The sequence below is a fragment of the Schistocerca americana genome, chromosome X (genome assembly GCF_021461395.2).
Source record: "Schistocerca americana isolate TAMUIC-IGC-003095 chromosome X, iqSchAmer2.1, whole genome shotgun sequence".
Classification (NCBI taxonomy): Eukaryota; Metazoa; Arthropoda; class Insecta; order Orthoptera; family Acrididae; genus Schistocerca; species Schistocerca americana.
Genome location: NC_060130.1, coordinates 658,064,073 through 658,075,521, shown reverse-complemented (window position 1 = coordinate 658,075,521; position 11,449 = coordinate 658,064,073). Strand labels below are relative to the sequence as shown.

Below are 11,449 nucleotides of genomic sequence, written 5' to 3'. Positions count from 1 at the left end.
AATATAATGGAGGTTCTTCTGACAAATTCACTCCAGATATCCTCTTATACCCTGGTCCACTGAGATAGTGATCAGTCTCCAGACATTTACGCGTGGATGAGGCGTTAAGTCCTTCCCACTAAGCGAGAGGAACTGAGCGTGAGCGCCTAGAGCATTCTGGAGCGCGTCATTCCGACAGTGGGAGATAAGAGGGCGAGGTGTGTGCGCCCCTGCCGCGGCCCCGCCAGCCGCCACACACCAGAGGCGCCTTCCTTCCGGCGGGCCGCTCAGTCTCTCGCCAGCGTTCATCGCTGTCACTACTACTGACGCAGACGCTCCGGCCCCCGGTAAGGCAGCGCTCGTCCACTAATTGTCTCTTCGTCGTTGCTAGGTCCCTTGTATACATTTCCAACAGCCCACTTTCAAAGACTTCAGCTTCCTATTCAGTATTTCGTATTAAACGTCGTGATCCGTTGTGTAATTTTTATTTCAAATCCTTATGGGTGTGTGACTGCGTCGTATGTAATAAAACTACCAACGTATCGGCTACTACTGCTGGCAGTCTTCATCAGGGTGACTACTGCGGTTTGTTGTTGCTGCTTTATATTATTTTAAAATTGCTGGGCGTTTCGGCAAACTATACTCTTTTATCGGATGATAGGTTCAAGAGGCAGGGATATCATATGGTACTGCTGGGAAATTTGACTGGTTGTTGGCTCGAATCAGGTAGTAGCGCGTGAAGTTTGTCTACGGGGTCTTTAATGGACGCGAGGAAATCTCTTATTTTTGTTTTTTCTGTAGAAAGGGGCTTTATTCTCTACTGAACAGAAAATGTTGGTAAGTGCTATTTTGCCTAAAACTGACAGGGGGAGACCGTGGCTGTGTACAATTAATGTAGGTTGATTCTTACAAAGAAGAAGACAGCAACCAGCCACTATTAATAATGCTATTTATTTGAGTAAATAGCGCCGTAACTGGTTTAGAACTGACAAGTTCATCATCAGACGGCTGTTCACAAGATTCACAAGATGCACTTTACATTATCGTCAGTTTTCAATTTTTAATCTCCCGCTGTAGCGAAATATTCTCGTTGTGTTGGTGGCCTACGGTAGAAAACAATGTTAGGAGCGCCCTATGTGACCATAACTAACGTTCAAACGATGTAATACAGAGTAAACAAATATGCGAATTTAAGTGGTTATAGTACTTACATCGAAAATTCCGCGAAATTTTGTTGAGAAGTTGCAGGATTGTATTTTTGAAATATGATTTGTCTATCACCATATTGTGCAAAGCACCACACACACACACACACACACACACACACACACACACACACACACACGCACACACCGAAAAGTATTTGCCACTTGTGAAGTTGACACAAAGATTGCGGTTTCACATATACAACAGTGCCAGAGATGTTCTCTGTCAGAGATATTACAATATATAGATTACTTTGATTTCACAGTATGAATGTTTATACAGAATAAAAGTCACATCATGAACAAATAAACAGAAAGATTAACCTTACACTATGACCATATAATACTACAGATGAAGTTGACAGATGTAGTAACCAATTTGTGTGAGTGCTACTTACATGGTATTATGTAAATACTGTGCTATATACAAGGAACAACATAGAGGTGAGATAAAATGAATAATATGACAGTATTATATTAACATCGTATGACGCACTGCAATTTTGTATCAATTTTACAGTTGCAATAATGTGTGACTGAGCATGCAGCTATATTTTGGTGTAAAGCAGTGCCAAAGAAGTTCATGTATTACAATAAATACATTGCTTTGATTTGACTGTGGATTTTTTTTACAAAGAATCAAGATAACAATACAAGCATTTATATTACAAAGAATAAACGTTACATTGTAAGCATACAATATTCAGTGAGAATTAATTCGTGATGACTGGGTGTTGTGTGATGTCCTTAGGTTAGTTAGGTTTAAGTAGTTCTAAGCTGTAGGGGACTGATGACCATAGATGTTAAGCTCCATAGTCCTCAGAGCCATTTGAACCATTTTTTTGAGAATTAATTACAAATAAATTCGGAAAATTTATTTGTAATTAATGCTCACTGAATAGCGACAATAGATGCTCTGTAATTAGCCATTTGAATCGAAAGCGGTTGGTGTTATACTTAGTATTCTATAGTAACAGTACTGTAACAATGGATCCGTTAATAGTTTCCTCATCGAATCAGCCAATTTCTTCACCATTAACTCTATTAACGTGAGTAAAATATTTCGTAACCTGTCGTGGACTCAGAGCGTTAATACAGAGGAAACCCCTTAGGGGTCTGCCGGCTCTTTCTAGGGGGGCCGCGGCCACCCTTCACCAAATCGTGTAAAATAATGAGTAAAATTATTGAATAACAATGTGAAAATCAAATTCATCACTATTTTTTGTGCGAAAAAAATGTGTACTTTTACTTCAGGTCGTATTCCCAAGCAGCCTTTGCGGTTCCTGAGTGAGAACGCATCACAGTTTAGTGCCGGCGAATGCGGCTTCTCTGATCGATTGTTTCGCAACAATACGGGGGTCGTTTGTGCACCGGCCCACGGCGGTAGATGCGCTGAAACCTTTTAGGCATGCGCGAAGGGAGCTTTGTCGACCAATCACAACACTCGCTGGCAAGTGTGCGGCCCCAGGCATCACTAAATGTTAAACTTGCTTTGTCAATGCACTACCTATTTCATAAGCCGATTTTTGACCTTCAAGTTGATTTCATTCATCTCTAAACCAAAGACTGTTGATACTTTGGGTGGGGGGCGGGAGGGGGAGGGGGGAAGAGGGAGGGGGGTGTCATTGGGAACAGACTAGGGGTCTGCCATGGATTTTCGACTGAAGAAGGGGTCCACCAGCTGAAAAGGCTGGGAAGCCCTGATCTAACGTATTCAGTTTCAGGTCCATTCATTTTAGGTAGAATTGTACATAAGACATGTGTTTCTAGTCTTTCTATTTCATTGTTGTTTTAACTAGAAGCAATAAGTGATGCATTCTAGAGGGCGGCAGTTTAGAGTCACACCAGGCCATCCAGATCAAAGTTTCTCGCTTAAGGCAAATGCTGTGATAATGCGTTCGGAAAGAAAACAGGGCTTGTACTGCGTATCAAATGACCTCGTCGTTGTTGGTACATCAAACCATTATCTTCCTTCATTCATAAGCAAGAGACGATTGATATGGTGTAAGTTTACGAAGAACATCGTGGGAACTTACCTGCGCGATTACGCACCGCTGTTTCCCAGAATGTTACAACTCATACAGCCTTCACCAGTGACACATGAAAGCTTTGCTACGAAGAAATTTATTCTAAGTAAAATCGTTATAAAGGATATAGATGTTATACTCCTCCAGCCCATTTATATGTTAGTTATGTCAATGAACAAAGAGAGAGTGACGCCAGTCATCCAAACACATTGGTTATTCTCATTATAAGCAGGACTGTATAATTTGAGAGACAATACTGCTGAACTTTTGCGCTACCACGAAATGATTTTGCACCCTGTTCGCAATTATATTGAGAACAGTTTATTTACCAATTATGCCATGTCCACAGATCACGAGAACGGGAAAATAAAAGTATGCTTCTGGTCAAAGCAAATTATCACTGACTTAATTAGATGACACTCGAACGTCTGCGTGACGTCAAAAGCCAGCACGCTGCAAGTCCTTTTATCGACATGATACTTTCAAGAGGCTGTATTAGCAACTTGAGTTAAGCAAATTAGGTTCCTAGTCTAGACATAAACATTATACCAAAAAAATGGCTCTGAGCATTATGGGACTTAACATCTGAGGTCATCAGTCCCCTAGACTTAGAACTACTTAAACCTAACTAACCTAAGGAAATCACACACATCCATTCCCGAGGCAGGATTCGAACCTGCGACCGTAGCAGCAGCGCGGTTCCGGACTGAAGCGCCTAGAACCGCTCGGCCACAACCATTATAGCATAATCTCTTCTTTTTCCTTGCGTTTGTCCTGTCTAGTACAGTATCCACTTTTTCAGGCTTTGGCAAATTTTATTATTTTTCGGTCGGATACACCTCTTGACGCCACAGTCATCAAGGTAACCTAAGGGAGGGAAGTTTTATGAGCCACCAGTCTGTGAAGCATGTAAGCTATGCTCTGTATGTTATTCTATTTCAACAGTTTGGGGAAGAATTTGGGTACCAGCCTAGCATTGTCCTAAACGAACATGGGAAAGTGTCATAATCAGTCTGGCCCGTGTACGAGCCCACGGTGGCTAACCCACCGCGCGGATGCAATCTGGGTGTGTGCAGTGCACGATACGCTATACAAGACAGGGCATTTTAACATATGATAAGTTAATATATATTTCACATGAAATAAATAACTTGCTCTATTTAATTCTGCACAAAGCAAGTAGCAGCTTATTTACTGGTGTGAAAACTGTTCACTTGGCTCAGACGTCGAATCCTAGTCTGGTCCCTTTCTGGTTACACAAATTGATACCTAGCTCATAACATTATTTGCGTGTGTTACCCGTGTGCTACACGAAAGAAAATTGTAACGAGTAGCTGACATATTAATCAACAAAACGTGTATTAGCATTGCACTTCATCACACGAAATTTAACATTGAATTTTTTTGTGTATTGCAGACCACAAAATGATTTTATAGCGCATTTATTTCTAAATTTCTGTATAATATTCCCGACGGCTACATCCCCCTCTAGTTTGTCGCTGTCGACGTAATTGAGACCAAACCGCACTTTTTACTGCAACTCTTTACACCACACTTTGCTATACGTACCCTCAGGAACAGAAATCAAGGGACAGACCTACATTTGCGTTACGCAAATAGTTGTGAAACTTAGAAGGAAAGCTTACAGGAAAGTCCACAAGTCATAGCCGTTATTAGGAAAAGCATTTCCTCGTCGAGACAATGATAGAGGAAGGAATCGGCAGTGGTCTTTCTTAATTAACCATCCCGACATTCACCTCAACTAATTCAGAGAAATTACGGGAAGGTTATACGTAGGTGCTGAAACGGGGATTTGATCGTCTATCCCACCAAATATTAGTTCAGAACGTTATCACTGTGGTATCTCCCTCGATATAGGACTGTTTATTTTATCCATTCAGCCACTTACATAACTTGTAATCTAAATCACGAACTATATAAGCTCAGCTAATAGTCTTAATCGCGAAGAGCGAATTAAGGTGCATTACGACACATCCGAGACAGATTTTCTAGTCGAGGAGAGAAATCAGTGGCCGCTAATCGCTTTATATGATAAAACACAAAACATTTTCCATATCTTTTGGCTATTAGATAGTTAGTGATGCTAATTTTATGCTACTGCACATGACAGTTCGAACGCCATGTGTTTCCAACAACAACAACAAAAAATGGTTCGAAAGAGCAGGAAAATTCGTGAGGACGATGCAGATTCAGCTTCAGACGGTTTAGAAAACGGTTTGTAACATGCAAAGTATACGTTGTCCTCGGAGTAAAAGTTTCACAGATACGGATAACTTACTCAGGATATACTTTCCATCCAAAATAAATGAACGTGACTCACGAAACTCAGAACTTTATTCGTGACTTTTTGGTTCGCACCACTGAAAAGGGGTGGGGAATCCAGATGGGTCAACAGGTTGCGAAGTCCTGCTTTACTGACATCTCTGTGAATTTCATATCACGGCGCTCATCAAAGAGCAAATTTTCATGCCAATTAAATTAAAGCTAATGACTCGGAGCAATGAAGGGTACTCTCACACGTCGCTTCTTTTCCTCGTTAGTGTGGCAACTGTGTACCGTTGTTTTATCTTGAGATAGGTGTTGGAAACAAACCTCTGATTTCAGTACACAGAGCTCAATGAACATGCAATTTCGCAGAGTAGTTTTCAGAACTAATATAATTAGCAGTTTGATTCTCAATTATCCATCAAACAGCCACTAAAACTAGTGTCGTTTTTGCACAGTAGGTGTAATCATCAGTTGTTCTCCCTTGTGACCTTCAATTATATTGGTCCGGAAAGTATTTCAGGAGTAACTGGTACGAAATAGTGCGATATATAACTTGAAAATCTATTGCTGAGGCCTAAGTCTAAGTCAATGACAACGTGCTGGCACAGTATTCTTCCACTAAGAGACAAGTTACTGTCGTTATTGGTTTAATGAAGTATTGTCAGTAAAATATTGTTATTAAGAAAATTGGAAACTACGGAGAACAGTTTAAAAGCAACAATGCTTACTGTCGCAATCAAACAAGGTGTGCTTAGCACACGTGGAACTCCAGAGGGCTCAATCCAAATGTTATACAATTAGCTCCACTTGCATTTACTGAAAAAAAGTCCACAATAATCCAGCAGAACATTGACGCTGAATGTCTTTTTCTTCTTTTAATTTGTGACGAAGATTTATAAAAAAATGTAATTGGAGGCAACTGTATCTGAAAACATGAAACTCAGTGATTTGGTCATGTTCAGATATGAAAGCACCATAGCAGAATACGTCAACCATATAATTCCAGATTGCCTACACAATAAATGTTTCATGGTAATATGCAAAACATTTGAACTGTGCAGCTTATCTACAAAAATATTGATATGCAAATACAATACCGAACTTTCTATATTTTCTCCGTTTTAGATGCACAATATTATTTTCTGTTGTACAATTTAGTCACATCTGGGTCATCAAATCTTCTAAAACAATTATTTTTTAACTAAGTCGCAGTATTATATAGACGAAACTACGTTCAGACATACTAGCTGAGTAACCTCGTTAATGTATCTGATAAAGATAAGTAGTGTATCAAAATCATGCAATTGTTCGAAGTCATAGTCCCTCAAAAAATTACTCACGAAAAGAAAAGTAATGAGCATTTGAAAATTAACAGTTTTACCTTGAAATATTGCATCACATCTACTTTAACTGTACCTTGGAGTTGCCCACTTAATCATGTGGGAGGCATATGGGTGATATTTATACGCGTAAAAATCGGCACCTACTGATGAATACGATTTTGTCAAACAGAAGAGTGCAAAGTTACAAAGCCAAAAGCAAGTATTAAAAAGAGTAACAGGTCGAAGAGAATGTTTCTTGTTTCCATCATTTATTCACCTGTGGCTGAATGCAGAATCTGCTCATTCATCACGCGATGTTCACTGTGACTAAAGTCACATTGAAGGCGCATGTTCATTTCTGTTATTCTTGCAAGCTGAAGTAACAATTGCAAAACACTGATGACTGTAACAAATGCCTCAAATGGCTCTGAGCACTATGGAACTTAACATCTGAGGTCATCAGTCCCCTAGAACTTAGAGCTACTTAAACCTAACTAACCTAAGGACATCACACACATCCATGCCCGAGACAGGATTCGAACCTACGACCGTAGTGGTCGCGCGGTTCCAGACTGAAGCACCTAGAACCGCTCGGCCACTCCGTGACTGTAACAGCTCAGACACATGCTACTAAAACACGATATATTAACAGCGTGAGGGAGTTTGCTTGAGCTGAAGTCGTTAGTTCGGAATGTCTACATGCCTGTATTTCTTGATGTAAGATATCATACCGCACTGAGTCGTACTTTTAATTACAGCTGAAAAACGACAGCAAAGATAGTTTCGTCGCTGTTATTACTAACGGGGCTGAAACACAGTTGGGAAAAAGCCTTTATGTGAGCATATTAGCATCCATTAATACCGGCACAGTAAATGTTCCAAAAATATTTTGTAACACTTATTGACAAGTGAGTGTGTGCACGTTTACATTTAAGAGAATGGAGTAATAAGCATTATGAAACGAAAAATATAACGCCACTGTGAGATAAAAACAATACAGTAACCTCAATAATGCCCGTCTGTACACATAACTCACGTTTGTAATAAAAATTTTCTATTGGATAACATTAAGTGCTGTGTTGCTCCATCGCGTGCATTCTTCAACATACTCTGTGTTCGAATATAATAAATTTCCTTGAGAGAGAAAAGCTCCTGTCCACAAGTCAGCATGGATTTAGAAAGCACCGCTCGTTCAAAACTCAGCTTGCCCGTTTCTCACGTGATGTCCTACAAACCGCGGATGGAGGAAAACAGGAAGATTCCATATTCCTAGATTTCCAGAAAGCGTTTCACACGGTTCCCCACTGCAGACTGCTGTCGAAGGTCCGAGCAAACGGATTAGATTCCCAGATACGTGCGTGGCTCGAAGACTTTTCAAGCAATAGAACCCAGTGCATTGTCCTCTATGCCGAGTGTTCATCAGATACAAGGTTTTCCCTGCCCGGGTAATGGGTGTTTGTGTTGTCCTGATCATTTCATCATCACCATCATCATCATCATTCGTGACAGTGGCTAGACTGGACTGTGCAAAAAAATTGGTCTGTGTAAAAATTGGGACTTTGTACGGGCATTGATGACCGCGCAGTTGAGCGCTCCACAAACCAAACATCATCATCAGATACATGGGTTTCGTCAGGAGTACCTCAGGGAACTGCTATAGAACCTTTCGTATTCTCTATATACATAAATGATCTGACGGACACGGTGAACAGTAATTTACATCTGTTTGCTGATGACGCTGTGGTGTACGGAAGGTATCGTCCTTGAATGACTGCAGGGAGACACAGGATGACTTACACAAAATTTCTAGTTGGTGTGAAGGATGGCAGCTTGTTCCAAATGTAGATAAATGTAAGTTAATGCGGACGAGTACGAAAAACAATCCTGTAACGTTCGATTATAGCAGTAGTGGTGTGCTGCTTAACACAGTCAAATCGATTGAGTATCTAGGCGTAACGTTGCAAAGCGATATGAAATGGAACGAGTGCATCACGTTGGTAGTCGTATGGACGAAAACTCGACTTCATTTTATTGAGAGTATTTTGAGAAACCGTAGCTCATTAATGAAGGAGACGGCGTACAGGACGCCAGGGTCACCCATTCTTCGGTACTGCTCGAGTGTTTGGGTTCCCCACCAGGTCGGATTAAAGGAAGACATCGAAGGAATTCAGAGATATGCTGCTATATGTGTTACTGGTAGTTTCGATCAGCACGAAAGTATTACGGAAATGCTTCGTGAACTCAAATGGGGATCCATGGCGGGAAGGCGACGCTTTTTTCGCGAGGCATATTGCGGAAATTTAGGGAACGGGCAAGTGAGACCGACTGCAGCTCGATTCTAATGCCGCCAACGTATATTTCACGTAAGAACTAGGAAGATAAGATAGAAATTAGGGCTCGTGTGGAGCATTATAGATAGTCCTTTTTCCCGCGCTCTATTTGCAAGTGGAACAGGAAAGGATATGGCTAGTAGTAGTAGCTGGTACACTCGGCCATGCACCGTGCGGTGCCTTGCAGAGTGTGTATGTAAATGTAACATGCTTGGGGCGATCGAGACGTTGCTGCTCACGCCGGTTCCATTCTTCGACGGCAGCCCTTCTAAGCCCATACAGTGTGTGAGGAGGGTTCTTACGATGATGCACCTAGTTTCAAGGTGTCATATAAATTCTGCAGTCGTCGGTAACAAGCACACATCGCGACTCATCCAGATTTCATTCCAGACGTTTCCTAAACCACTTTCTCCGCACACCACGGTACTGGGGGTTTGTTCTGCTGCACGTAATGGACGCACAGAGGATAAAGTGATGGCGGGGATAGATTGTGTGTTTCCTGGTTCGACACAAAATGTAAATGAGCCTCTAAAAAGGCGGGCACAGTAATTGTGCACTCTCCTCGGTATACGTGCGAGCCACAATTTTTAGGCAGCGGCCATCAGCTTGTGTTCTTGACCGTGGGCAACAACTACGCGGCAGATATTCAGTATGTTGTTTTCAACGATAGCGGATGAGTATTCCAATAGCGTTGCTGTGGTGTACGCCTGTTTCACGAGCAACTTACCATGATGACTGTAATTTTTGCCATTATGTGACAATGAGTGCACGGTATAAGTTTGCAACATTCTTCGATGTATGTTAACAGATTGAACATGTACGGAAGTCGCAGTGTCCTGTTCATAACTGGAGACGCAGTGAGCTATACTGAACTGCACTGAGAATTCGGCTTTACTTTTACCTTGGTTAAACAGATGGCTGCACATATCGACTTCCACTATTCAAAAAGAAGATTGAGAAGAACGATTAAAAAAAGAACAGGTAGGGAACTCCGCCGTCCTCTACCACTAACATTCCCAGATCCAATAATTAACATCCTGCCCCCGTGAAGAAACGAGATAAAGGCCACGTAGGAAGTATTACGTTCAACGTCCTATCAGCAACAAGGCCAATAGCAATTGGAATACTCATCCGCTATCGTTGGAAACAACATACAGAATATCTGCCTCATAGTTGTTGCCCGCGGTCAATAACACAAGCTGATGATCGCTGAATCGCGCATGACCTTTTCGAAGGAACAGACCTACCATCTGCTTAGAGAGATTTAGGAAAAATTGAAATCAGGATGGCTGTACATTGATTTGAGTCCCGCGTCTTAATTTGGAGTAGGTTACTCTCGCAATTTTGACAAGCAGATTTGTAAAACAGTGTATATGGGATGTATTTCTGTAGTTACTTAAGAGTAAAGTTTGAAATTTTTAGAAATATATGTAGGCTCTGTAAACCACTATTCATTTACGGCCTAGTAAAACTGCGACCGACAGAAGGGGGAGACACAATGCCCGAAAAACTTGTCCGTATTTCAGAGAAATCGAAAACAGTTTTTAGGTGCGGCCATGCTTATGTTTAAAGTTATCCCAACCATCTGAAACGAATGCGGGTTTTGTGAACAAGAGAACGACCCATGTTTCCTCCCATCTTTGCCCTTTTTAATGCAACAAAGATTATGGAACTGTGAAAGGCTTGAAGCTAAAACATTAATTGTGCTGTTTATAGGATGAAACTAAAAAAAAGGTGAAATATGTTAAATATTTGGTATACAAATAATCATAGCCACTTTGCGAAAAAATAAGAGAAACGCAACAAAAAATTATAAGTCAGGAGGCTTTCATGGCCCTTTTCATTCGTAATAAATTCTTCTGAGCCGATAGGCCGCGTTTCATTCTTCAAAATTCTTCACTGTTCTTCATTTCGATCACTCTGCTGGGATCTTCTTCAGGACTCCACTTGTGTTCCTTAATGACTGACCGCTGTCGAAAGACAATATCGCTTTCACTTATAAAATGCTATTTTCCCGCGCTTTGAGTCCCTACCCAATGACGACGATCCACCAATAACAGCAAGAAGATTTTACCCAGTAAGTCCACTTCTCCAAAAAGGCAAGGGAAAATAGCCTTTAATAAGTGAACACGACACTATCTTTCGATCCAAAGCCAGCTGAATATCTTGGGTCGATTTGAATAATACGTGGGAACTTCAAGTACAACCAACTGACTAACAAAGAAAAGCATTTAGGACTAACCTTCGACACAAAACTAACATGGAATGCACACCTCCTTACAATCCAGCACAAAGCC

General features: G+C 41.1%; 1 protein-coding gene across 1 annotated transcript in view; it reads left to right on the top strand.

Annotated features, from left to right (window-relative positions):
* The first annotated feature begins 288 nt into the window (after nucleotides 1-288).
* LOC124556703 (catenin delta-2) overlaps nucleotides 289-11,449 on the top strand; it is a 506,669-nt gene continuing 495,508 nt past the window's right edge. Inside the window, exon 1 of the mRNA XM_047130679.1 lies at nucleotides 289-326. The gene's annotated coding sequence lies outside the window, so the exon portion shown is untranslated. The remainder of the gene's footprint in view (nucleotides 327-11,449) is intronic.